We start from the raw sequence: 27,189 nt of genomic DNA, 5'->3' as shown, positions 1-27,189 counted from the left end.
ATCTAAGTCAAATCAAGGATTGGTACCCTGAAACATTAACATACATCATCTTTGCAGGTTTGTTCAACATACAGTTTATAATTACATGAGAATAGGACTGCTCAAAACACTTACTCTTGTGGAGTCCCCCATGTGGCGCAAAGGCTAGAGTGTGTAATCTAGAGTCGCAAGTAAGGATTTAATCCTTAAGTCTCAGGTTCAGATCCACTGGGGATGTGGGGACCAGTCCTTCAGATTCGACCGTATAAACCGAGGTCCCACCTCGCAGTTGATGTGGGCACAAAAAAGATCCCTTATTGCTCAATGACCCTGAGTGCTAAGTATAGGTCAAATTTTGCAGCTCTCCACCAGTAAGTAGTGGCATCTCCATATGGATGAAAAATTCTTGAGAGGGATGTTAAACAACAAACAAACAAAAACAAAAAACACATGAAGAAAATGTTGATCAGGTCAAGCATCTGAAGTAAATCTGTTAATGTGCTTTAATCCATGCAAGTTTGTCCAGTTAGAGCTTAGGAATAAACCTTGCTCCTTAAATTTCAACTGGGATGACAATGCTAGGTATATAGCAAGAACTCATCTAGACTGTCCAGAAAAGCTTAAGAATATTTAGCAATATCTTACTTGCATGATTTAAAAAAATCTGCAATCTAACATTATTCTAAAACAATTTCAACAAAGTTTCTAATTTTCAACAAATTCAATGCACTATGAGATGAATTACATTTCTAAACCACATACACTCTACTTAAAGTGCAATATACATGCATTAAACTGTATGTTAAATCTTTACAGTTCTCTTCAAGTACTCTAATAGTATATAAAATATGAAGATTACCAAAAGTGATCAAGCTTTAAAGTCCATTGAAACAATACAAAATTGGAGCAGAGCAAACACAGACCTCTAAAAACACCAAGTGCAATGGAGGAGAAAGCATTTTCTGCCATGTGCTCCTTGACATGATTGGGCAAATGGAAAAATCCACAAACAATTCAGTGTAAACAATTTTGATGAAAAACATTAGTCAACATTCAACTTAATGATAGATTAAATTTGCTATAACAATTAATTTACATGTAAGTGTACACACATGTATGCATACCCAATTTTACTAAATGAATTATTTCACAATATCCAAAATTGGACAATAATATATAGTTTCTAATCTAGCCAGACAACAGGAAATTTTCATTATTACTTAAATTACATGAAACTATTGATGTCTGTGAGCTACAAATTATATCTAAAGATTATATACATTTTAACAAGTGTTTACAGTTTAGTGTATTTATTATACACAAATGATGACTTAATTAGTAAGACATACCAGTAAAGTCCACAGATTGACTTCCAGATTTCAGCTCAAAGGCTTGAAGATTTTTAGTGGCTTTTTCTCTCATAATTTTTTTTTCACTGAATATTTTCATTTTTTTTTCAAGACACTGTTTTTGTTGAGGTCTTTTAGCAGTTTGATGCAATCCAAGAACTCTGAGGGCAATTTAAGAACTCCTGAATTTCTTTCTTACCTGGCAAAAATAAAAATTTAAAAGTTTGAAATATATTCAACTTACATGAAGAAAACTAGTAAAACTAGCGATAATGTAATAGACCTTTCAGATGTTCCAAAGCAGCTACATGTACCTTATCAAAAAATATAAAGTTTGAAGTATTTAGAGTCACCTGTATTCTGAACAAGGGATATGTGTATTTGACAGACAGATGAATGAATAGATTGATCACTATAGAGCACCTTAGTCTTTTTTCAATAATCATTATATTAGTGAAAATCAAATAGGAACTAGAGTGCTTCAAGGAATGTATATGTCGCCTGCTAGGTATCTTCATTAAAGAGGTAAATAAATCTAAGAGTGGTCAGCTATTAATTCAATATTAGCATGGAGGTTCATGCATTTGCCTGCAAGGAAAAAAAAGGATCCAAAAGTAAAAGACTGGGATAGAATCTGGCAATCAAAGAAAATATGGTTCCCCAGTCCTCAAATGAATAATTTAATTGAAATTATGATGAATAACTATTTATCATTTTATTAATACACATGTAGGTGCTTCCAACAATCCTCGGAGGAAAGAGATTTCAGACTGTCTTTACTTTGTCACTTTGTCAGTCAACACGATTCATTGTAGAATACTGATCCCAATGTATTTTCATAGTATTTAAATAAGTTTGTGGTAACTGAATTTCATACAGTTTCAAAGTATAGTATTATGAGCTCAAAAACATATATAAATGCTAATTATCAAAACCCTGCCTCTAAAAATTTTGGAGATATAAGGTGTGACAGACGGACAGACAGACACCAGGTAAAGTGATCTCTAAGTGTCGTTCTGCTCTGCAGTTGACACAAAAATGAAACTTAGTCAATTTTTGAGCATGCATATCACTTCAGTGATGAAAGGAATGCTGAAGTGGTAAGTCTATCCTAATTATTTGAAAATACGGCAACCCCATTGGTCAGAATATAATACATATGCTGTCCAGCCTTAATTTCATTGGCATAAAGCAGCACAAAACAAGATTTGATTGGATGGTGCAACTTGTTTTTCTAGGGGGCGCTGTTGCAACCCTGGAAAAGAAAATAGGACTGGGGCTTGCCCTTTGGGGGCACTTACTGACCGAAAGTAAACAAACAACAGAAATAGCAAATTACACTAGAAATATGTCCATAGGCCATGAATGCCCCGCCGAGTGTATAGTAATGCAACATGAAATTTTGTGTTAGTATATGAAGTTTGATGAGAATATCTTGAAAAGTTTCTTTAAAATTGAAATAAAAATTTAAAAAAAAATGAATAGATGATAAGTTCTCACCAAATTATGTATAGATGCATAGCCTTAGATAACAATATCTTAAATGGTTTAAAACCATGCAAGATGCAAATTAAAGGAAAGTGAGGTCAAGGTCACAGGAAAGGTCAAAAATTTTTGAAATAGTTGATTGATTGATTGATTGTATATTGTTTTACGTCCCATTCGAGAATTTTTCACTCATATAGAGACGTCACCATATACCGGTGAAGAGCTTCAAATTTTGACCTTTACTCGGCACTCAGGGCCATTGAGCAGTGAGGGATCTTTATCGTGCCAACGCCTGCCGTGACACGGGGCCTCGGTTTTTAAGGTCTCATCCGAAGGACCCTTGAAATAGTTGAATAGGTCTTACTAATCTTACAGCATATTAAGTTTTAATAAAAAATATCTTGAATGATTTCTTTAAAACTGAGCTAGTCACAAGCGTGGCGCCATGGTTAAAGCGTCTGCTCTAGAGTCACGAAGTAAGGAATTGATCCTTACATCACAGGTTTGAATCCCACTGTGGGATGTGGACACCAGTCCTTCGGATGAGACCTTATAAACTGAGGTCCCATGTCGCAGTAGGTGCTGGCATGAAAAAGGACCCTCACTGCTCAATGGCTGTGAGTGCAGAGTATAGGACAGAATTTGCAGCTTTCCACTGGCAAGTGGTGGCGTCTCCATATGAGTGTAAAATTCCCAATAGGGGCTGCAGATTACCTGTTATGATTGACCAAAATCCCTACTAGGCTTTAAACTCTTCATTCTTGACCTGTATATCGTCAAATGAGATTTGTCCAGTTAATTAAGGTAAAAATTACTAATTGATAAAACTGTAAATGATTTTTTTTTACCTGAGTCAGATTTTTACTTTTCTTAAAGGTGTCTGGATTTGACTGTTGGTTCCACCTATCTCAAGGAAATGATCTGTAACATTAAATGTTAGAAATCATAATCTGTTCTCTATCTCCTATAATCACGAGAAAAGGTGTTAAAAATTAACAGATGGAGATAAAATCAGCAGTCACATTAAAGGCTTTTTTCAATCATCAATTTATTAGTGAAAATCATAAAAGTATTAGGCAAAAAGGAAAAATAAATGTTGTCATTAATTAACCTTGCATATCTCTACAATTTTCTGATAAGAAAATTTATACCCGATAGATGCAATATAATCACCCTTTGCCTGCCCCTAAATTAAATTATGAAATTTTGATAGATTTTGATTTAAGCAATTATTTAAAACAAGGTTTTTTTTAGGGGCACGTACCCCTGCTTTAGATTTATATAAAAAAAAAACTACAAAAAACGTGAAAACCTATTTCTATCTTACTGGTTTATATTTATTACAAATGTCCTCATAGTCAGCATAGCCCAGAATGGTAGACCGCAGACTCTCACCATGAACATTTTTAGTGTCCTGGTTCGAATCCATTTGTTGGCACATTTTTATTTTTTCAAACTTTTTACCTGTATAAACACTAAAGAACGAGTGCACTTATGGGCCCCGGTAAAATGTGAAAAAATGAAGAATCAAATTAAGCTTAATTTTCCATCTCAGATCATTAATTGATATCTAAACCCTAAATTCAACAAATTTTATTGCTGAAATTCATGAATATACAAAGAGCAAAGCCATACAATGTAGTAGGGGTCAGCCAACATTCGTGATTTTCTATAGTAAATCGAGGACAGTCATTCATTTCAAAGCTTTTGTTTATTGTCAGCCTAACGTTGTACAAACTTGTGTGATTGACAAAAAACGCATTATACATTTATAAAACTTGTGTGAAAGTAGGAAATTTGTACAAGATTAGGCTTGTACTTAAAATATTAAAAAAATGTATGAAAAGTTCAATGTTTTTCCTATAGCAAGTAAGAGCTTAGATTTACCTGTATGATCTAGCTATGTTGAACCCACCCATGGAATAAATTATTTAAAATACCAGTAGTCACGTGAGTTCTACCCAGGTAAACATTCCTCAAAGATGCTCACTGTAAAGCATAGCCACGTTTTGTATCATTATATCAAAGTCATGCCGCATAGAGAAGTTTGTATGTACATGTATTTGGTTTTAGGAAAACGGGAGGGTTAGGAACACAGAAGGGTTAAGAGAGTTTAGTGTCGATAAAATGTCATCATAAATAAAAGTGTCAAACATTTTTAACATTCAAGCAAGACAATGGTACCAGTATTGAAAGCCACCCAAATACACCTTTTTTCATTTTAAAATATAAAGGAACTAATGTTAATACTTACTGCATTATTTCAAATGCAAGCGTACCAATTTCATAGTTTGATCACTATGGATACAGGCATCTATACAACTTCATTCAATTTTTTTCTCGGGTAAAATAGCGCAAGAAGTATCATTCGGCAAATGTGCCTGTCAATGATCCACCATCAGATTGTTCAAGTGTCTGATTTAAGATTTAAATGCCTCCTCCCCTTGATTTAAATAAACGATTGAAACTCAAAATGGGTTTGATATGACTTTTCCGGATCTATAGGCATTTAAAAAACTTCATTTGTTTCAAATCCATGCTGATTGATGTTTTAGCATGATTTTAATTAGAAATGTCCACTTGTGTTTAACTATTACTAAAAGAGAACAATTTGGTAATATATTCTAAAGTAATACAGCACTGAAAAAGGGCCCATTAAGCATTCCTTAAGTGCACTTGTCCTTGCACTTTGATTTTTTTATACAGGCTTTTGCATTTTACTTATATTTTCTTCCTTAAATGCATGTTTGGTGTTGATATAAAAGACATCTACAGAAATGCAGATCATAAATTCTCTTTAACTAAATGCAATCAACCGGAACTATACCTCATTGTAAGCACACTTTGTTCGAGGACACTAATCATTCACTTTGTGTTACTCGATACTGCAGGTGTCAGGAAAAAGAATTTTGCTGAGCAATAACTGCTGTGTTTTCCTTTCAAGAACATAATGACATGTAATAGTACTGTTGTGCCAGTGGGAGAGATACTGTTCTATGCAGAGTAGATGCAGTTCATTCCTTGGGAAAAATGTGTGCATTGGCGATATGTTATGCTAAAAATGCATGAGGGTTTTCAGATTAGAAAAGAATGTGGTAAGGTCAGTTAAGGTTTTATGTCCCATTGCCATTACTCAGTCAGACATCAAGAATGACCCTCATACAAAGGATGTATAATTCTGTAAATACTGAGGTAGGATCATATGAACACACAGTTGACTAGAATGAAATATATCGAGATAACAAACAGTATTCAAGCTCAAAAGCCCATCAAAAAATACAAAATAGGAGCAGAGCAAACACGGACCTCCAAAACATCAGAGGTGGGATCAGGTGCCATGGAGGAGTAAGCATCCCCTGCAGACCGGTCACACACGTCATGTGCTCCTTGTCACAACTGGGAAACAATGGAAAAATCCATCGATAATTCAGTGTGTAAATAATGGCCTAACAATAAGTATGAAAAACGTCACTCAGCATTTGACTTAATGATAAATTGTATTTGCTGACAAGGTCATTGTATCGACCATAGAATTTACAAAATGATAACTTTAAACAAGACTGCTGATATTCTTGTTTCAGCAACTTGTCAAAAACTTACCTCGTTTTAAAAAAATTTCAAACATAGAGGATGCTCTTTCGTATCAAATCAACTGAGAGATATAAACCCTGTATGCAGGTGATGAAGGTATATTGCTAAATAAGTAAGGGAAGTTGACAATTGAAAAGTTAAAGCCATCTCATTTGTCATAAAGCTTGGTTGTTAGATTACCATTAACGTAGAACTAAAGCAATACATGAGAAACAAGAAACTACACACATGTGGCCTAAAGTCAGTGATCGGAACATACATCGATAAGCTTTTTCTAAAGACTGAAGCCAATATTGGTCCTAAGGTCAACTCAAATTTTTAACTAGAAGTGTTCCTTTGATATACTATATTTTACTTATTTTCTATAGACTTACTATACCCTGAAAAAAATGGAAAACAGGAACTAGCTGTTTAAATGACCTCGACCACCGAAGGTTAATCTAAAGTTTGTCCCTGCCTACCTGAAAAACAGACTACCTCGTGCAGTCAGTAATTTCCAACTCTGGTTATGAGATGCTAAATGTTCAATATTTACAATCAAATGCTTATATTTACATTTTTAAATTCAGGATAGATTGAGAAAGTCAATAAAATCACTTCTATATTATGTCTGTATACTTCAACTGAGAAATTAGTTGAAACTGGTTCCAGAAAAGAAGCTGAAAATGTTCAATAGTTTACAGACAACACTTGAAACATGATGACTGAACAAACACAGATAGCAATAAGTAATTTAAATGACTCAGGTGAATTATAACCTGTTCAATCTAATAGATCCATCTTTTTTCTAATACGACGGTTGATCCAAAAGTTTGTGAAATTTAATTATCTCTAAAATTTTATTGTGATTTAATGAAAGCAAACAATAGGCATATTTATAATATGGAGTCTTTATGCAACAATACTGGAAATTTTCACCATGTTCCAATCCAATAAGGTCACACGAGCTTTCTGAACATTGATAGTTGTAAAATCAGGGGGAGACTTCTACGTAACATCAAGTTAAGTATGTCATGTCACATTATAGGAGCGTTATAGGAGCATCTCACCCTCATGTTCAATTCGACTAAGTAATTCTACAGAATATTCTGCCTTTTTCTCCTTTTCTCTCTCAAGAAAAGCCTTGGTATCCTCTCACACGGATCAACTTATCTTAATATTACACTCATATTTCAAAAATACTCCCCATCTTTGCATATGGTGTTCCAATTTCAGAAGCAAAGTCAAGCACAGTACGTCAGCGGTCAACGTCCATCAACGCTTAATTTGTCTATGAGAAAAACAGACCCTCCAAAAGGGCGGCCACACCTTTAATCAACCTCCATGGAAGTTCTGTTTTTCTTAGTAAATTTCTAATGCCACTGGTAAATCAGTTGCTTAATGCATTTTTCTCCAGCCTGTATCAGTAGTATACCCCTTTAAGTCAGAGTGTTCCCAAGATTTTAACAAAACTTATAACTTGACCAAAATGTGATGTTCTCTAACAATTAAAATATGAACAAGAAATCATCAACTAATAATCTAAATATCAAGTTAAATCAGTAAAACTCTCACAGAAAGGTATATTAGTGGTCAAGCAATCGTAATTATGACAAAATTTTCGTTTTATTTGCCACTTAGTGCAGGATTTTTCTTATTTCACGTATTAAGAATTAAAATGATAATGAACGAGTAAATGTCTCCCCTGCATTTTAAAACATCCTTTGCTATGGCAACTGCCATAGAGTTACTATCATAAATATTTAAAATATTGTTTATTAAAAAAATTCAACAAGTGTCTATATAATTCTTATTTATAATTTTCAACCACTTACACTAATAAATAAATAAAAAATGAAGAAATTCCATGAACTTTCGGATCAACCCTCGTACATGTCAGTCATTAAATTTATATTAATATACAGTATGCATAAGGGAGACCAAATGTATTATTACTGCATTAAGGAGACCAACTACTATCCACATCTAAATCAGTATTTAACCACTTTCACTAATAAATAAATAAAATATGAAGAAATTCAACAAACTTTTGGATCAACCCTCATACATGTCAGTCATTAAATTTATATAATATGCAGTATGCATAAGGAAGACCAAATGTATTATTCAGGGTTCTCCACAAGGGGTTTTACCATGGCGGCCCGCCATGGTTAAATTTATGTGCGCCATGGTTAAACGAGCTGCGCCATGGTTAAAATCGGCGGCCGCCATGGTTAAATTTTTATTGCATTTTAGTATTTACACCTACTTTTTAATGACTTGAGTAGTTAATTGTGTTTATACTACGACTGCCATGCATCTGGCATGCCTCGAGGGAAAGCAGGCTGTGCTAAACAAACACGGTCGCTGATCGGCGACTATGCTGTGAAGCGTGACAATGGATGGTCAATCAGCTGAAGATCAATATCTTGAGAATTAATTATCCTGTAGTACACAAACATGTAATTTCGGGAAATTCCAACGTGTTCACTATATGATAACAGATCATAATGAGCAGTAGGTATGCCCAGAAAAAAATGAGCCCTTTCAAAATTTCCTATTCTTTGTATTTAATCAATTCCTCATGCTTTGTTTTTAAGTATTAACTTTATTATCTTTCTGATAAAATGTACGTAAGTGCCAATCGTCGTCTTAGTTTTAGAGTTACCTCCCGTTTTTATGAAACTTCGCGTGGCGCTATTTTTAGCACGGGCACGTGGAGGAATAAACAATGGAGGAAACTAAGCGAAAATGCAATATGTAGAAAAAATAACGTTAAGAAAAAGACAGAATAGTGAAAGCAAAATTACAGTAATGCAAATTAATGCCCCTGGTTATACTAAGTTACTTTACCATGTATGCCACCAGTAAGTTTTCATAGATCATGCAGTTAAAAAAAGCTTAGGCATTAGTAGGATGTCGGCTTTCGTTTGTTTGTGTGTCTATTAACTTTTTTTTTTAAATTACTACCAATTCATCAGTTTTAGTCATATTTAAATAAAACGTTTTATATAACAGGAAACATCAATTCTGTATATCAGTTTTTGAATACTGTTGCCATGGTTACTCTATCAAAATATTATTTTGAAATTCCTTCAAAATGTTCCTACAGTTTTGGACAATTTTGGTACATTTGTAGAGTCATTAAGATATAAATCCTTTTTTATTTTTAATTTAGCTTAAAAAATTATTGGTTATTTCAACTTTTTGTGCTGCAGTGGTTAAGTTTTGTGAATTAACCAATCATTGATTAATGAAGGTTAGGAAATCTAACATGCATTCGTGTTTTTGGTCGCATTGTGCCTTCGCGCAGCTTCCTCCATGGTTAAATTTTCAAATGTGGAGAACCCTGATTATTACTGCATTAAGGAGACCAACTACTCTCCACATGTAAATCAGTATTCAACCAATTTCACTAAGGCCAAAGTTTTTTTTTCACTTGGTTTACGATTCCGCCGACCCTAATTTTCACCAATCATGAAAATAAAAATAATGTCTTTTTCCGACATATTTTTCCGGATTTTTCTCAGCTGAGCTGGTGGGTTTTAAATTTTAGAATGCATCTTAGTCAAATAAGCGTTTATAAATTATATAGAACTTTACAAACATTTAGGTGACCGTAAATAAACACATGTGCAAACCAGAAATGGCGGTTCTGTCATGTAACAAGGTAATTCCTCACTGAAAGCAATGACACACACTTAAAGAACTTTTTCTGCATGGAAAAGTGAATAAAATCTTGGATGCATGATCCCTTTCCCCAATTGCAATGTCTCAATTGGCTAAATTCATACTGTAATATTGAGGAGTGTATGCCCAACCCTGATCGACCTAACAGACATACACCTATAGATAACAGGGATTTATCAGTGCCTTCTCAGGGGCCGAAATTCGGCCCCATTCCCAATTGAAAATGAGTTCAGTTTTTCCCAATTTGGCAGTATTTTTCCCAGTTGGTGAACACTGAACAATGCTTTTATTTTTAATTATCTTGGAAAAACACAAAGTAAAAATGTCAGATTGTCTGTATTTTTCATCTATTTAACTCATTTATTAAAGCTACAGTCATAACACATGTTTAAAAACACTGTAAAACATCGCCAACTTTTAATCCGAATTTCCTCCATTTTTCTAAAAATGATGATATTGTGTAATTATATACATTTATTAAGTTATTTCCACCTACTCAATTGATCTGCGAGTGAATGGTAAGGACTTTAGGCATTATTTCAGATAGAAAAATATATTTTCAATGCATTAATACATATTAAAAGAGGACTTTTAGAAAATGTGTACTTAGTATAATTTTTGCAGGAGGTTTATAATCTCCAGAAACAGATTCACTATAATGACCTAAATTGAAATCTCATACACACATGTACATGTACAACCATAAGTTTTATAAATACTTTATACTCATTGAAGTCCATTTTACTTTTATTAGTCTATTATTCATAATTGATCTTGTATGATGAATTAAGATGGATCATATTTAATTGTCGTTTGGTTGCCCAAATTAGAGTTCATGCTGAAATGTTAAATGAATTACCCCTGAATACATGATTTAGCAACATTTTAAATTTTTTTTCCAATTTCATCAAATAGACAATAATTTGTTTACCCATTCCCCAAAAATGGCATTTCCCAAAATAGGGAGATAAATCCATGCATGATCAAATTATTATAATTAACCTTTATTTTGAACGTCAATTACTTTTAATATCGTTAAACAATTAAATTGTATTTTTCTTCAATCTAAATTAAACTTTAGTTAAATTTGGATCCATATTTTTAGTTTGTGGGGATACTGAGGTTTATAACACATCACATATCACTGAAGAGCATTAAAGAAGTTGAACATCATGAACCAAGCACTGATTGACATACAAAAATCAGAACTAAATGAAAATGACATTCAGTCTAAAGTTAGAAATGAATTAAAATTAAATAAAAAGAGTTATGTGATCTAGACAATAAAACTTAAAAGTACTACGTGTATTGACGTGTATTATTTTTATTAAAATAAACATTGCTGGTATTTTAAAATGAAATTGTTGAATCCTAAATTATTTTTATTTTTATTTTTCGACCACCCAATGCATTTTTTTGAGACAGAAAATCGTAAACCAAAAAAAATAAAAACTTTGGCCTAATAAATAAATACAAGAGGCCCAAGGGCCTTAACGGTCATCTGATTATAATACAACAATTAAGAGGATCCACAGAGTATAAAATGAACTGAAAGGTGAAGCTTTGTTGCCCAAAAGCAAGAAAAATAGGGTGATCAGGATCAACAAAATAATTAGTCTAGTGTTCATGAACAGTTCATAAATTAGGTTCTAATCTGTTCCCCATTTATCACTATCACCATACAGTTATTAACAAACTATTAGTGCTTCTGTACTACCCGGTATTTTAATTCCTTGTTGAAAATCTCTTACATTGGACTCTTTTGGTCTTTGATGAACATTGAATAAGACAAGTTATTTTTGTCTCAATTTTATTCATCTATTACTTACAAGTCTACCTGATCATTAAAACTATGAAAGTACTTTTTGTATTATACGATAAAAAACCTTGCATAATTCTCTTATACTATTAACCTTTCAAGTACATTATTTACAGTGATTCTCACGTCTGAGATTTTTCTCAAACATGCGTGCCACCAACGTTTTTTCCGACTCAGCTGAGAAAAAATTCTGAGATTTCTCAGAAAATCTTGAGATTGATGTATACCAGTCTCAAACAAAATCTCACAATTTTTTTTTTATGGTAAAATGATCGCAAATGTTGTGACAGTGCACATTTTAATCAATAAATACACGAAAATTAACATACAAGCACAGAAAGGATGTTAATTTCTCCCAAAACTTGATTATCCTGTGAAGGGGGGGGGGGGGGGTTAATTACGCGCATGTAAATATTCTTATTATATTAATATTGTCCACGCATGGAATCAAGCACTTTAAACTTTACCAAAAGAAAAAAATAAATAAAGAAAAAAATAAAGAATAGAATATTCTAGTGGCACGTTCGTACATAACATTTATATCTTCATTCGTACAGGAATTAATATAATTAATTTAATTCATATTTAAATGAGCTATTTGTGACAAGACATTTTTATTACATGTAATTCACAATGTTCATGTATATCAGAAAAGGAAATATGACTAGATAAAATATCAAAACTCTTCGGTCCCGTATTTTTTTCCCAGGAAGTTATATTTTACTATTTATTAAGGTAAATATTACACGAAATATTAAAAGAAATCTGTCTAGAATTTCATGTACAAATTCTTCTGTTCTTTCGAAATAATATGTAAATCGCCATTTATTTATTACAGATGATAGCAGTCTGTCTAATTTGGTTCTTTATTAAATCTATAAAATTCTTGATTGAGAATTTGGATCGACTTTATACTCACAATGTATTGTGCGTACTTAAATCCTTGACCATTTATATTATTTATAAGAATAAACTTGACTTATGACCATTCTGAAATACATGTATAAATCACAAGAAGGACTGCATCTATTCAAATGTACTTGCTAGCTATAGTACTTGCAAGAATAGATTCTTTTTTAACAAACAGTATTTTTTAGTACGACAACTTACATTTTGAAGCAAAAAAGTATGATCCGTAGGTTCTTTTTTTTTTTTTTTAAAAAATTACATCATTACGCAGTGAATCTTTTATTTACGATACAATTAGAAATTAATCAGTTTCTCATTACTCAATGAGCGTATGCGAGATTGATTTGGGTTTTCAATGTAACGATGATTATTTGTCAAGTGGTGCTATATTCGTTGTTTATTATTTATCAAAAAAAAAAAAAAAGAAGACTTTCCGAGACATTTTGACACAGGGGATCGTAGAAAAATGCGATGTGTTAGTTTGCGGCTTCCCTATACATGCCCTTAGTTCAAATTTCAGCCGGTTTTTCTTCCTTCTGGGGGGATATGAGCTGAAATTCACCAACAATTAAACAGTTCCTCGAGAAATTTCCTTGATATATTAAATCCTGTAAAACTAAGCATGCGTATGTTACCTGCTCCTGGATATGTTTGCTGTTTTTCCACAATTATGGTATACTCGCGAAATTTATTACAGCATGTGAGAAATTTACATGATATAGGCCTACTGAGCATTTTTTTTTTTTGTGGATCTGCTAGAAAAAAAATTCACTCAGGTTTATTCTAAATTTAAATAGTCCCTATGACTCATATTTTTTTTTTTTTTTGCTATGGAGAATTAAGAATTATAGATATATCTAACATATATAACCAGTCAGGGGTGAGACTGAAATCCGTCATTTTTAAAATGACGATTTTAATCCATAAAATAAAATTTTTATTATGACTTAAACTCGTCATTTTTAAGAAAATGACGAAAAACAGTTATAAAAATTTAGAGTGTTTCTAGAATACCGAGTTACCTCTCTTTGAAAAATGTTAGATCCACCAACCGAAAAAAGGACAAAAAACATCGTAAACGAACTTCATTTCTCTAATACAGTTGACTACAATACTGGTTATGTTGACAGTATAAATTTCCCATGCAAAAATAAGAGTGGAAGAGTTATTTGTCAATTTATTTGCATTAAATAGGAAAGAAGACGAAAATGACGATATTCCGTCTTTTTTCAAAATGGAGGGTCTGGGCGCACTGAAATATCTCGCTTGTTTTACGGGGCGCACTACTTTTTTATGGCTTTAACTTTTTGTCGAGACTTTTCTCTACAAGTACGTATTCTTCCAGACGGTGTACTATATGTTTTTATAGGGCTAAAAGCCATGTAAAAATGGCGAATTAGTTCTACCAAAATTCGACATTTTACCGCTAAATAATAACTTTCACCTTCCATGTTGATGTTCTAACGCACGTGGTCGGCAGTAATTAGTGACCCGGATGAAATGAAACTTGCGTAAACACTCTTCTTTCAGTGGTGAATTCAAATTTCGCTTTTATGTAACCAGGATAGAAGAATTAAGTTGAAAAAGAAAATATGACGATAGTAAGTCATATTGGCAAAAATGACGAAAATACGTACTTAGTAAATATGACGATTATCCATCATCTTTCAAAAATGACGGATTTCAGTCTCACCCCTGACTGATAACAAACAAAGAAAAATGATTTCTTTTAATCAGTCTGGGGAATATAGTCTTGATCCGCCTACCTGCTACATGTAACGTCACAATGGTGGAAGTGACGCCTCGGTGTATGTTTTTGTGTGTTTATGTCGACAGACGAACCAAGACTACAAAGTTTAGATATGTTTTTGTGTTATTCTTCTGTAGGGATTTTTTACGGGGGGTTCAATGAAAATTTATTGTCGCAAATGTCGAAATGGAATCCTCTTTGTTGAATGACTCGAAACAACAAATAAAAGACGAAGGAAGTGTGGGATGTGTTTTTTCGTGATATTCACTAAAATATTGCATAAATAACTGACTAAAAGGTAAATTCAATCATTGATTCAACAAATTCATGCATTTTCAGAAAAAAAGGTCGTATATAACAACGAGAATAAGTCCAAGATTTTTCTCAAATCTCAGCTTAAGTGAGATGATCGAATCTCAGAGATGTTGGTGGCATGATGTTTTAGGAAAATCTCAGCTGAGGCAGAAATCTAAGATTTGAGGTTGAGATTTGAGCTGAGATTTTATACATTGGTGGCCCCGAAGCCAGATGTTCAAAAATCTTTATGAAAACTTTTACTTGTTTTGCCTCTGATATGCCCAGGTGCAGAGAAGATTTTCAAAGAAATAATGCATTTTTTACTACAGATTCACTATATTATCAATAGAGCCCCCCCCCCCCACACACACACACACACCTAGAAACACCAGAGCCTCTCACCCTGGGACCAGAAGTTTGCTCATCATACATGTAAGTAATCACTTTGTTTATCTGATTAACACTAAGGAGCAGACAGGATTATTTAACAAAATTAATGCATTTTCACTATATCATCAAGAGCCCCACCATTACACCAGCACATCTGACCCAGGGGTCATGCAATTCACTACTCTGGAAGAAGCAATCATGCTCATCATAACTATATGCTTAGCTTCTTTGCTTTTTAACCAGAAGCAGAAAAGAGTATTTTCAAAGAAATTTTGCTTTTTCACTATATAATCAATAGAGCCCCTCCCCCTTTTTCACCATAACCCTTGACCCTGGGGCTATGAAATTCACAATTTTGGAAGAGGCAATCTTGAATATCATAACAATGTACTTAGTTTGTTTAAATAATACCCAGGGGCAGAGAAGAAGATTTTCAAAGAATTAATGCATTTTCACTATATAATCAATATAGCCCCGCCCTAACACCAGAACCCCTGACCCTGGGGCCATGAAATTCACAATTTTGAAAGAGGCCCTCTTCCTCATCATAACTATGTACTTAGTTACTTTATTTAATACCCAGGAGCAGAGAAGAAGATTTTCAAAGAATTAATGCATTTTCACTATATAATCAATAGAGCCCCGCCCTAACACCAGAACCCCTGACCCTGGAGCCATGAAATTCAAAATTTTGGAAGAGGCCCTCTTCCTCATCATAACTATGTACTTAGTTACTTTATTTAATACCCAGGAGCAGAGAAGAAGATTTTCAAAGAATTAATGCATTTTCACTATATAATCAATAGAGCCCCGCCCTAACACCAGAACCCCTGACCCTGGGGCCATGAAATTCACAATTTTGGAAGAGGCAGTCTTGCTTTTCATAACTATGTACTTAGTTACTTTATTTAATACCCAGGAGCAGAGAAGAAGATTTTCAAAGAAATAATGCACTTTCACTATATGATCTATATTGCCCCATCCTAGCACCAGAACCCCTGATCCTGGGGCCATGAATTTCTAAATTTTGGTAGAGGGCTCAATGCTTATTACAATGATGCGAACAGTTTGACTGCTTGATGTCCAGGAGTAAAGAAGAAGATTTTTAAAGATTGCATTATTTTTGGTGGTTTTAGCCCCGCCCCTCAGGCCCCAGGGGGACAGGGACCATGAAATTCACATGAAAGTCTAAACTCGACGTAATGAAGATTTAGATTTGCAAACAAGGTCATTACACTGACCATAAATTTCTCGACATGTAAAATTCTAAACAAGGCAGTAGAAAGCTCTGTATCATGGACTTAGTTGTCAGTAGGATGTCTTGGTTCAAAACAGTTACTACATAGAAGATACTCTTGCCGTTGCAAAATTAGTTGAAAGACGTAGACACCATCTGCAATTGATAATATAATGTGATTTTGTTTTCTTGCAGGACACGGCAATACTTTTATTCTTCTCATGTAGAAGTTTGCACATGAATTCTCCTTCATTAGAACATACAATAATAGGTCGGCAAATTAATGATCACAGTTTTTGGAAATGCGAATTATGTAAAACACATTGTTTGAAGGCTTTCATACCATCTGATGATTTTGGGGTAAGAATCGTGATTTCTAATTTTCTTTAAATTTTCTACAGGTTTTTTTAGAAACAAGATTTCATTAAAATCACTTCTTTAATATGGTAATTGTAGCACAGTGCTTCTTCACAGCATTTAGATATTTATCTCATGCACATTTAGAGCAATTTTTGAAATTTAAATATGGCATTCTTAAACATTTGTTACACCATTATACAATTACACAGGTATTTATATTTACTTCGAATTTTAACATGAAATTTGATTTGAGTAACATTTTTGTGGACATCCATGGGTTTTAACAGGTCTGGACGATTTTAATATTAATTGCCATAAATGCACAGAATAAACGACATGCTAAGGCAATCTTTAAAATAATGTTTGTTTGCCCTTTCCCTTCACCCAAAGAAGCTATATACCAAATTTGGTTGAAATTGGTTGAGCGGTTTCAGAGAAGAAGCTAAAAATGTTCAAATGTTAATGTACGTCGCACGACGACGGACGAAAACGGATAGCAATAGGTCACCTGAGTTACTCAGGTGACCTAAAAATATGAAGAAATTCCTCGAACTTTTGGATCAACCCTCGTACATGTCAGTCATTAAATTTATATAATATACAGTATGCATAAGGAAGACCAAATGTATTATTACTGCATTAAGGAGACCAACTACTATCCACATCTAAATCAGTATTCAACCTCTTTCACTAATAAATAAATAAAATATGAAGAAATTCAACAAACTTTTGGATCAACCCTCATACATGTCAGCCATTAAATTTATATAAAAATAAATATGCAGTATGCATAAGGAAGATCAAATGTATTATTACTGCATTAAGGAGACCAACTACTCTCCACATGTAAATCAGTATTCAAAACGAGAGATTTTAATACCCTAGTAATTTACATGTTTAGTTACATGAACTAAATCTATTTACCTTTGTCATCACGCAAGAACTGTTTTACATTCATCCAACTTTAACAACATTATACATGCATACAGTGTATGCCATACATTAGGAAGACCAGATGCATTATTACAACATTAAAGAGACCAACTACAATGGAACAATGAGACAGTATTCCAAAATGTTCATCCCAATACCATAGTAATTTCCCTTAATTTGTTTGTATTTAGATGACCTAAATCAATTTATGTCAGCCAGAATTGGAACAAAAAAGCTAGTCACACAAGTGGCCAAACACATGAACAGACAGATGGACATGATGATTCCTATGCTTATATACAACCATGCTTATATACACCCAAAGTTGCCAAAGTAGAGCAGATGCAGTGGTTAGAGCGTCTACTCTAGAGTCGCGGAGAAAGAAGCTGATCCTTACATAGCGAGTTTGAATCCCACTGTGGAATGTGGAGACCCATTCTTCAGATGAGACAGAAATATTAACTGAGGTCCCGTGTCACAGTAGGTGCTGGCTCGATAAAGATCCCTCAATGCTCAATGGCCATAAGTGCTGAGTATAGGACAAAAATTTGCAGCTCTCCACCAGCAAGTGGTGGCGTCTCCATATGAGTGAAAAATTCTCAAGAGGGACGTTAAGCAACAAGCAATATACACCCAAAACTTTGTTTGCAGAAGATTTTGTGATACATGCTTTACAAGTATACATATTGTTCATAAGGGAATAAAAATGCTATAATATATCATTAAGGAAAGCAACTGAAATTAAATGTGCACTTCTAATTGAACTAAACAAAATTACCCTTTGTCAGAATGTAGATTTATAAACAGGAAGGCTGTTTTTCTTCATTTTTTCCATGTCAGATTCAGACTGTTCTTCAAAAAATTCTGGCATACACCCTGTAAAAGTGAACAGTGCAGATAATAAAGAGCTTCTAAATAAACTGCATAATATTTAAAAGATCCACTTAAAAGGGATAACAAATGCATTTAACTGCATCAAGGAGACCAACTGATATCCATATATATATAAATCAGTACATGTATTTTAATTGTGATATTTTAATATCCTAGTAATTTACATGTTTAGTTTCATGAAATAAATCTATTTACCTTTGTCCAATGACCAATGAGTACAAGCACTGATTTTTCCTCTTTTTTCTTAACGGAATCACCAGGGCCAGTCTGCAGTCCATATGATTCTGGCATATGTACACTCTGTAAAATGCATATTTGTACCATGTACAGGCATATGAACAATATTTCTATACTACATACATGCATCATTAAACTTAATAATCTTTTTTCCCAAAATTCATTATTCATAGTGTTTTGCTGTTAGCAAAATTCAACAAAAACTATACCGTATATACTCGCCTATAAGGTGGTCTGCCTATAAATCAGTTGTATTTTTTGAGGTTATTTTGGAGGGATTTGCTATTGACCCGCTTATAAATCGGTACAACTTTTTGCCAGAATCAATTGACAATTTCAAATCAATGCTCTGATGTTTTAACCTGGTTTCAAAATACTAATCTTTTTATGACTCACCTATAAGTTGGACATAGAGTATATACAGTACCTGCATTATACATGCATTAGGAAGACCAAATGCATTATTGCAATATTAAAGAGACCATTGCGGCAAATGAAATCAATGTATGAATTGTATTCAAAACTACGGGTGTACTAATTTGTCTGAAGTATATCATGATATAATGTGATACACAAAGACTTGAACAGGATATGTACATATACCCACATTCCTAAATGTAACAATAGTTTAAAAATCAATAATTTTTTTTTTTTTTTGCAAATTTCACTGTCTAATTTATGAAATATAAAATATTATTTAAAACCATAAAGCATAAAATGGTTGAAAGCTCATTTAATACAATAACTGACATAAATAGGATGTTTAATCTACATTTATTAATATTGTGGGTCATCACCCCATTTTTTGTGAAGGAATCGTGAAAGGCATTGTAATTCCAACTTGCTCACAGAGCAAGTTTTACACAGAGGACCAACTCTTTATTCAAAATTTAGTTTACATACTTAATTTTTTAACAAGTTTAATGGGTTTATAAAACTTTAAACTAAGTCAAAATATTTTGCTTTCTAAATATGGACAAGAAATGTTTTTTGCTTAAAATCACCTTAACTTCAGATAAAAAAAATGCACTGTGCTCATCCTCTTCAAATGCCTTGTTTGTAAATAACTGATAAAGGGTACATCTCACAAATGCTTCATTATTACAAATGTCTTACAGTAAATATAGGCATCACCACAACTTATTTCATTAGTAAGAATAAACCCTTAAGCAATGAATATAAATGCTGAAAAGTGGTGCATTGTTAGGAGTTTATCTTACTACACAAGTTTCGAGATTATCTCCATTGCACTCGGCACACCTCGGCCGATTCGTACCTCATCAAACGTTTGATGAAGGTGACGGAATCAGCCGAGGTTTGCCGAATGATCTCCATTGGTGCACTCTTTTGTTATGGAGGGAAGTTTTGTTTCCACATTAGCAGGCAGGTGGGACAGTTATTTATATATTGCATACATTACGTCATTGATATACTGTGAAACCTGTCTTATCCAACATGTTGAAGGGGAATAAAATCAATGTCAGATTAGACAGTGTGTCGGATTACCCAGTGTTGAATATTTCTGAGCATTATGATAAATGTCAGGTGACTTCATACAGAAAAAAAAAAATTTTCGTTAGGTTTAGAGTACATGTGTATTTAATTGTCAAAGTGTGTGTGTGTGTGTGTGTTTCTTTGTTGTATAAAATATACCTTCGGCTGATTAACATTTCTTTGAGACACATCATTTGTTACAGCACTAGTAAACTCTGTAGTAATATACGATAATTTCTTTTAAACGTGCAAAACAGATGGAACTGCCAATCACTTCGAGTTGTTGCAATTTAATTTTTAGCATTTTACTTACTAACAGTAGATATTAAATATTTTGTCTACCTTCTGTCAACAGTGGTTTTATTTTTTTTTTCTACACTACATTTCTCTCCGATTTTTTCTGCATTGTTAACTTCTCAAGATAGACTGTGCTATTAATACCCTCTCGTGACTTTTCAAACAAATGGGACGTACCTCTAAAACATTGTTATTGCGATTTAATTTTTATCAAACAACATTAACATTTTAAAATTTAATGGGTCTACTTAAAGTGGAAGTTTTTTGCTTCCTGCAAATCTTTTATGTGCACAGTCTCACTTAATTCAGTGTATATTAATCCGGAAATGAAACATTTTCTATTAGACGAGATGCTGTCTTCAAATTGTGTGTTGTCATGTTATACAGTAGTTTGCTGTACTCATTTTTTAGGGAGACATGACTTTAAAGTATATAAACTATATATATTATAAAGAAATTTTTGGGAATAAAATATTTAAGTTTTAATGGTCGGAAAGTCCAGTGTGCTGGATTGCACAGTTGTCGGATTGGACAGTGGACACTGTAACATCATAACTGATTGTCGGGATGCACTCTTCAACTTGAAAATTAAGGAATTAAAGAAAAGGCGTTAATTTTTTTCAATGAACAAAAAATCAGAACAAAAGAAACTAAGAATCAGAACAAAAGAAATATCAGTGGATAAGGCCACAATTAAAAAATTGTTGGTTTGGCATTGCCGATTGAGTCTTTAAACACTTGGGTCAGTAGGTAGGGAAAATATTTTTTTTTTTTTTTTTGCTGATACAAAAATTAATGCTATTAAATTAATTGTGTTGTATTATTGCATTTTGTTGTACAAATTAACAACTATGTCAAAACAAATATGAAATTTCACACGTCATACAGATTTCTAATACAGTTTCAGGTCTTGAGTGACAATTATGAAGCAAGAACTTCTGTTTTCTGCTTTCTGAGCAGGAAAGGGCATATACAAAACAAATCAAACAACACTAACAAATAAATGCTGAAATGATACATCGTGATATGTAGGTATATTGGGTTTGGATAATACACAGACATTATGATATGATACATCTCTCAAAACAATTTTATGATTCAATACATGAATCTAGACATTATTTAAGTTATAAAATTTTAATAAAATTACTTTCTTATTAATTTTTTTCTAAGGATAAATTAACCATAAATGTACAAACAAACAAACAAAAAAAAAATCAAAAATCAAATCACTTGAATTGAAATTTACAGCAAGGTATTGCTGTAAAAATTATCATTAATATATTTGTCTAGGGAGGAATTGATGGGAATTGCTTTAATTTGTTTTTAAAAATTTCAAAATGATTTATAAATCATGATTGTCAAATGTCAATAAATAACACAATAAAGTAGATTCATCATTTAGTGTAATGGCTAAGCATTCAGATTTGTTGTGTTTCTCATATATATACTGAAACTTTGAATGACACAGTTTATAAACAAGCTGTCTTCTCTGTAGTAGCGGCACTAGTGAAGAATCCAACATGTTTCAAAACTTGTAAGAATGGCCTGATTTGAATGTGTAAGATACAGTTGCAATGCCAACCATGCCAACATTTGGCATTTGTTTATTTTTTAGTTATTTATGAACCAGCAATAATTAGGGCTGCACCAAATATATTGATACATATCTAGATTAATGAATATATCGTATCCAAAAAATAACTTAATTCCAATACATTTTGGGCAGGCAGTTTTTTTATGTAATTCTGTGAAAAAGTTGGGAATTTCAATCACCAAAGATTATATTTAACTGTTTTGAATTAAAACTGATCAAAAATGATATAATCGTTAAGGAGGTAGCACATCTTAGATGATTATTACAAAATCATAAAAATACATAGACAACTTTACTTAGCATGTTGATTTTACAGTCAAGAAAAGTTTGAATTTGAAGTGTAATTTTTAAAGACAGTGAGACAAAAAATTAAAAATGAGTTGCAAAACAATTATTATTTTTATAAAATTCATGCATAATGATTTATAAGACTTTTTTGACAGAATTGTTAAAGAATCCAATATATTGCATATCGCATTAAAAAATGTCTTCTTCTTTTTTTTTTGCTCAATACACAGCCCTAGCAAAAATGATATACAACAAGGACTTTGATTGGATTATTAACATTCATTCAATTGATCATAATTATTAACTGTTATTGCACTTTCATTTTCAAAATGTTGTTAGGTATGTTGTTTGTTCATTCTTTTGCATTGATATTATAATTTATAAAAGAATATTTTAGCAGAAAAAAATTATCAATTTACCTTTCTTGGAATAAAGACATGTTGACCCTTGAGCTGAGATTTTCTCTCTTTCCATAGATGTGTTACACTGGGGTCCACATGATTCTAGCAGAGACCCTGTAAAAAAGGACTTAATTATGGAAAAGCATGAAGAATATATGCCTATTATACATATCTTAAATTCTAATAAAAACAATGTTTTTTAATTAAGATCCATATATTTCTAATGAATGACATAATACAAATTCAAAATAAAATATGCATGTCTATATTATACCTTAAGCAGACCAATTGCATTAATACATCCTTCAGGAGACCAAATTAAATCAATATTTGAGAAATATTTGTGAGAACAATAAATTTGTCTACTTTACAGTACTAAATGTACATGGAATCTATTGGATCATGTTACTTTAATTGACCTGCCTTAGTTCAACACAGTAATCTAACAAAGAAATTGAGCCAAAACAACATTTTAAGACTTTTTGAACAGTGCATGTTCCTATCATTTCAAAACCATTACCAGTAAAAAGCTAATATAGGAAAATGATGACAATTAATTAATATTGTACTTTCAGGTATATTAAATGAATCAATCTGATTCGTCAAGAAACATTTGTTAAAAAGCACTATTACCCACTGAATAATGAAGCCACGCCCTCCAGTGTCGCAACAGTCAACATTGCTTGACGACGGGTGATATTCCAAAAAATAGTGACTGCGCAGATTTATGCGCTCAAGGTTCACTATTATTTGTATTTGTATAAAACATTCAGTATAATATAATAAATGTTGCATGTAGTTGAGTGTAACATTGAAAATTTTCACCCCTCGAAAACCAAATACGTCAAAAAGGGGATAGGTTTCTTTTCCAACTTCTATATAGTTTCGCCCCTGCAAAAACTGGTATAGACCTAGGAAATGTTTAAACGGGCTAAGAGAAATCAAATGCATCGAGAGTACTTTAATTGTTTTTACCCAAGTTACATGCCAAAAAAGATTCAGAAAGACGTCACATAAAGTTAACGCTGATTTGAACTGAAGTTAGGGTGTCAAAAGTCATTCACGTCCAAAAGTGACATTGATCATGTGTGGTAGATAATAAACTCCTACGAGCAAAATATGCTGGCATAATCAAGTGAGGATCTTTCCCTAATCCTATATATAAATCCATTTAATACAATATTATATGCACTTAAGCAGCTGTTTATGACATTGTAAAATTATATAAACAAGACCAGTTTATATAATTTATAACAAGACCGGTTTATACAATTTATATACCAGGGTAATTAATAATATAATTTATATAATTTTATCAAGATAAGTGTATGGGGTAGAGGGAGCAGACATTGAGAAACAATGTTGTCGGACCTCATGAAACTAAACTAACAGTCTTCCAAATAACCCGGGAGTCCAATGCCAGGGACCTGTTAAATTTGCAGCTGGGCATGTAAAAATTGTCAAATTACATGTCCGAAGAGGGCATATGTGAATCTTCTTTCATTGTACGATCTTTACTTGCCATTTATTCTGTCCTACCCCCATTATTCCCGTAAACGTTGCTATATGTAATGTCTTAGATGGATTGCCTGTCTACATTCTCGATACGACCTGTCAAATGATTGTCAATCTAATCATTGAAGTGTTTAGTTTAACCTATTTGTTTTCTGGAAGTTTCTTGCTAAATTACGAGACGTTCATCGATGCCACATACTGTGGCACTACAGTCATGATCCCATTTCTGAAATTCAGTTCAGCTAAACCGGCCAACAAATGACCAGCATGCAACTCAAAAGTTATTAATGAACAAAAACGCTTTAGAAAATGGCAATCACGGTGAATAAACACACGTGGTACAGTCACGGAGAAATACAATGCTGAAAAAATTAATATAAAACCTTTATACCTAATGTTTTTTTTTGGTAGCACAATACTGGTAAATGTAAGAATTTTGAGTAGGGCATGTACAAATTTGAATGCGCTGGGTAAAAATGATAGGTCTACATGCCCGAAGGGCATGTGCTGAAAAAGAATTGTTGTGAAGACTGAACTAAAGTGACAGCGCCGGGTGATCATATAAAGTCCCTTTTATTACATAATAATTTGGCAAATTATCAACATATCACGCTAAAATTTCCAACATATCTTAACGGTGAGAATTTTTATTTTTTAAGTTGAAACCCTGTGACCTGTGAAAAAAATGAAATTTTCATCATCTTAAGTCTTAAGATGTATCAAGGTAATTTTCAAAACAAATTTGCGGTTGGGGTTATAAATGAAGGATAAAACCAGAGACCTCGGAATGGAATACTCGGAAGTCTCTGGTTTTATTCTACCCCAACTGGAAGTTGTATCCCATCTAAAGTCTTAAATTTAACAATGTATCGAGGTAATTTTCGAGGAATAAATGAGTGGTTTACAATAAAGAGTCTCAACCAGAGACGTCTGAAACGATTTTTTTGACAAGAAAAAAGTCTCATGAAGCGAACAATGTCATTTTAAAGTAGGTTAATGATTGATATATGAACAAAATACGAGCTTGAAGCAGGGTGCCTAAAATTGAGTTAGATACCTTGTGGTAAAAATAAGTAGGGGTGCACCGTATATGAAACAAGTGCCTGTGATTGATAGTCTGAAATTTCTCTTCACATAAATATTAAAAGCTTGCAGTGATCGCTATAAATCTATACAACAGTCAAGTTACATATGGTAAACTAACATAAAAACAAGATTACAACAGTCATGATTACAGAAGGTATATTTTGAAGACTCTAGGTCAGTAGGTGAATGTAAACAGGTAAACACACATGGGACAGTCACCGCAAATAAATGAACCACAAAACGACTTATAACATTAAAATGTAAATATTCATCTGCACACAGAGTTTTGCATAATAATTTTAAAAAAGTGTAAATTAAAATATAAAATAAACAAACCTCAAACCTTGTAACAAGGCTTGTTTCCCTGCATTCTTATATCTGGTTCTCTGTCACTGAAAATGCAGGGAACCCAAGGTGCGTTATTAACTCGTACACAGATTTGTTGATACGAATAAACCTATAAACATATATATACGAAATAAAATATTATCTTAAAAAATGAAGAATTTCAAATTGCTTGAAAAATTATCTTTATGTAGTTTATAATAAATGGTTGTAATTGTATATTAATTTCTATCTATCCATTAAAATTTGATATTTATATCAGCTTATGTATCCGTCTGAACAATTATTGTTTTTACACTCCCTGTCACATCTTCATAGTTAAGCCTGTAAGCATGGTAAGTAGGAATCAATTTCAGTTGAAGGGGACCAAAACCAAACATTTTTTAGTTTCATTTGGTGGGGAGGGGGGGGGGTATAAACCCCAAATGATCATTTTATCTCCGTCACTGAACTGCTGAAAATAATGAAGGGAACTAGGCTGCGATAATGATTTGTAAAGAATTTCCAATTGCTTGGAAAAAAAAAAGCTTTTCGTGTATGTGGTTTACAATAATGGTTGTACTTGTATTTTTTTCTATATATCCATTAAAATTTCATAGTATCAGTATTTCACTATTTGTAAACATTAACTGTTACAATAATATTAAATAAATGTTACACTCACTGTGTAACATTTAGTTACTGTCACATCTTCATAATTAAACGAGAATATTCCCTTCCGTAAATATTGCTATATATCTGAACTGTTACCAATTAATCTTTCTTTGGTGAAAGAAAACCTCAGGGATGGAGAATAGGCCCGTACGTAATTTAGTTGGAGAGGGGGGGGGGGGTGAGCACAACCAAACAACATTTTTCAGTTTCAGGTTGGGGGAGGCTACAAACTAAAAATTTCTTAATAAGCAAAAGAAAAATACATTACCAGAGGTTATTATTTAGGGGGGCCAAAAGCAAAAGTAAAAAATAGATCATCAGAGGTTATTATTGAGGGGGTCCAAACATAAAGGAGCAATGTTTTCTATAGTATACCTAAATTTCATTTCGTACGTTCCTTCAGCCATGTATTGTATCAAATCTGCTTCACCCTTTTTTTACTGCATATGTATTTTAACAGCAGAGGACCACATTATATTAATAAATAATTATTAAATTACAGCTATTTTTTTCTTACAGGGTCTGTTTCATTTATACTATATCATGATGATCATGTCCTGCATGATGTTTACAGAAAGTTTAATTTAAATTTTTAAGCTCGACATAGCTG

At 32.8% G+C, this 27,189-nt stretch overlaps 1 long non-coding RNA gene across 1 annotated transcript; it reads right to left on the bottom strand.

Moving 5' to 3' along the window:
• LOC133188534 (uncharacterized) lies at positions 1 to 25,992 on the bottom strand. Its single transcript, XR_009721302.1, has 6 exons — positions 25,917 to 25,992; positions 22,998 to 23,093; positions 18,861 to 18,965; positions 18,550 to 18,647; positions 3,665 to 3,737; positions 1 to 1,527 (listed from the first exon to the last, which is right to left on the bottom strand). It is a non-coding gene; the product is annotated as an uncharacterized LOC133188534 (long non-coding RNA).
• Between the last annotated feature and the right edge of the window lie 1,197 nt (positions 25,993 to 27,189).

The sequence above is a fragment of the Saccostrea echinata genome, unplaced genomic scaffold (genome assembly GCF_033153115.1).
Source record: "Saccostrea echinata isolate AGI-Se365-2 ecotype Australia unplaced genomic scaffold, CSIRO_AGI_Sech_v1 ptg000016l, whole genome shotgun sequence".
In the NCBI taxonomy this organism is placed as follows: Eukaryota; Metazoa; Mollusca; class Bivalvia; order Ostreida; family Ostreidae; genus Saccostrea; species Saccostrea echinata.
The sequence above is the reverse complement of the archived record's forward strand: the minus strand, read 5'-3'. Positions and strand labels throughout refer to the sequence as shown.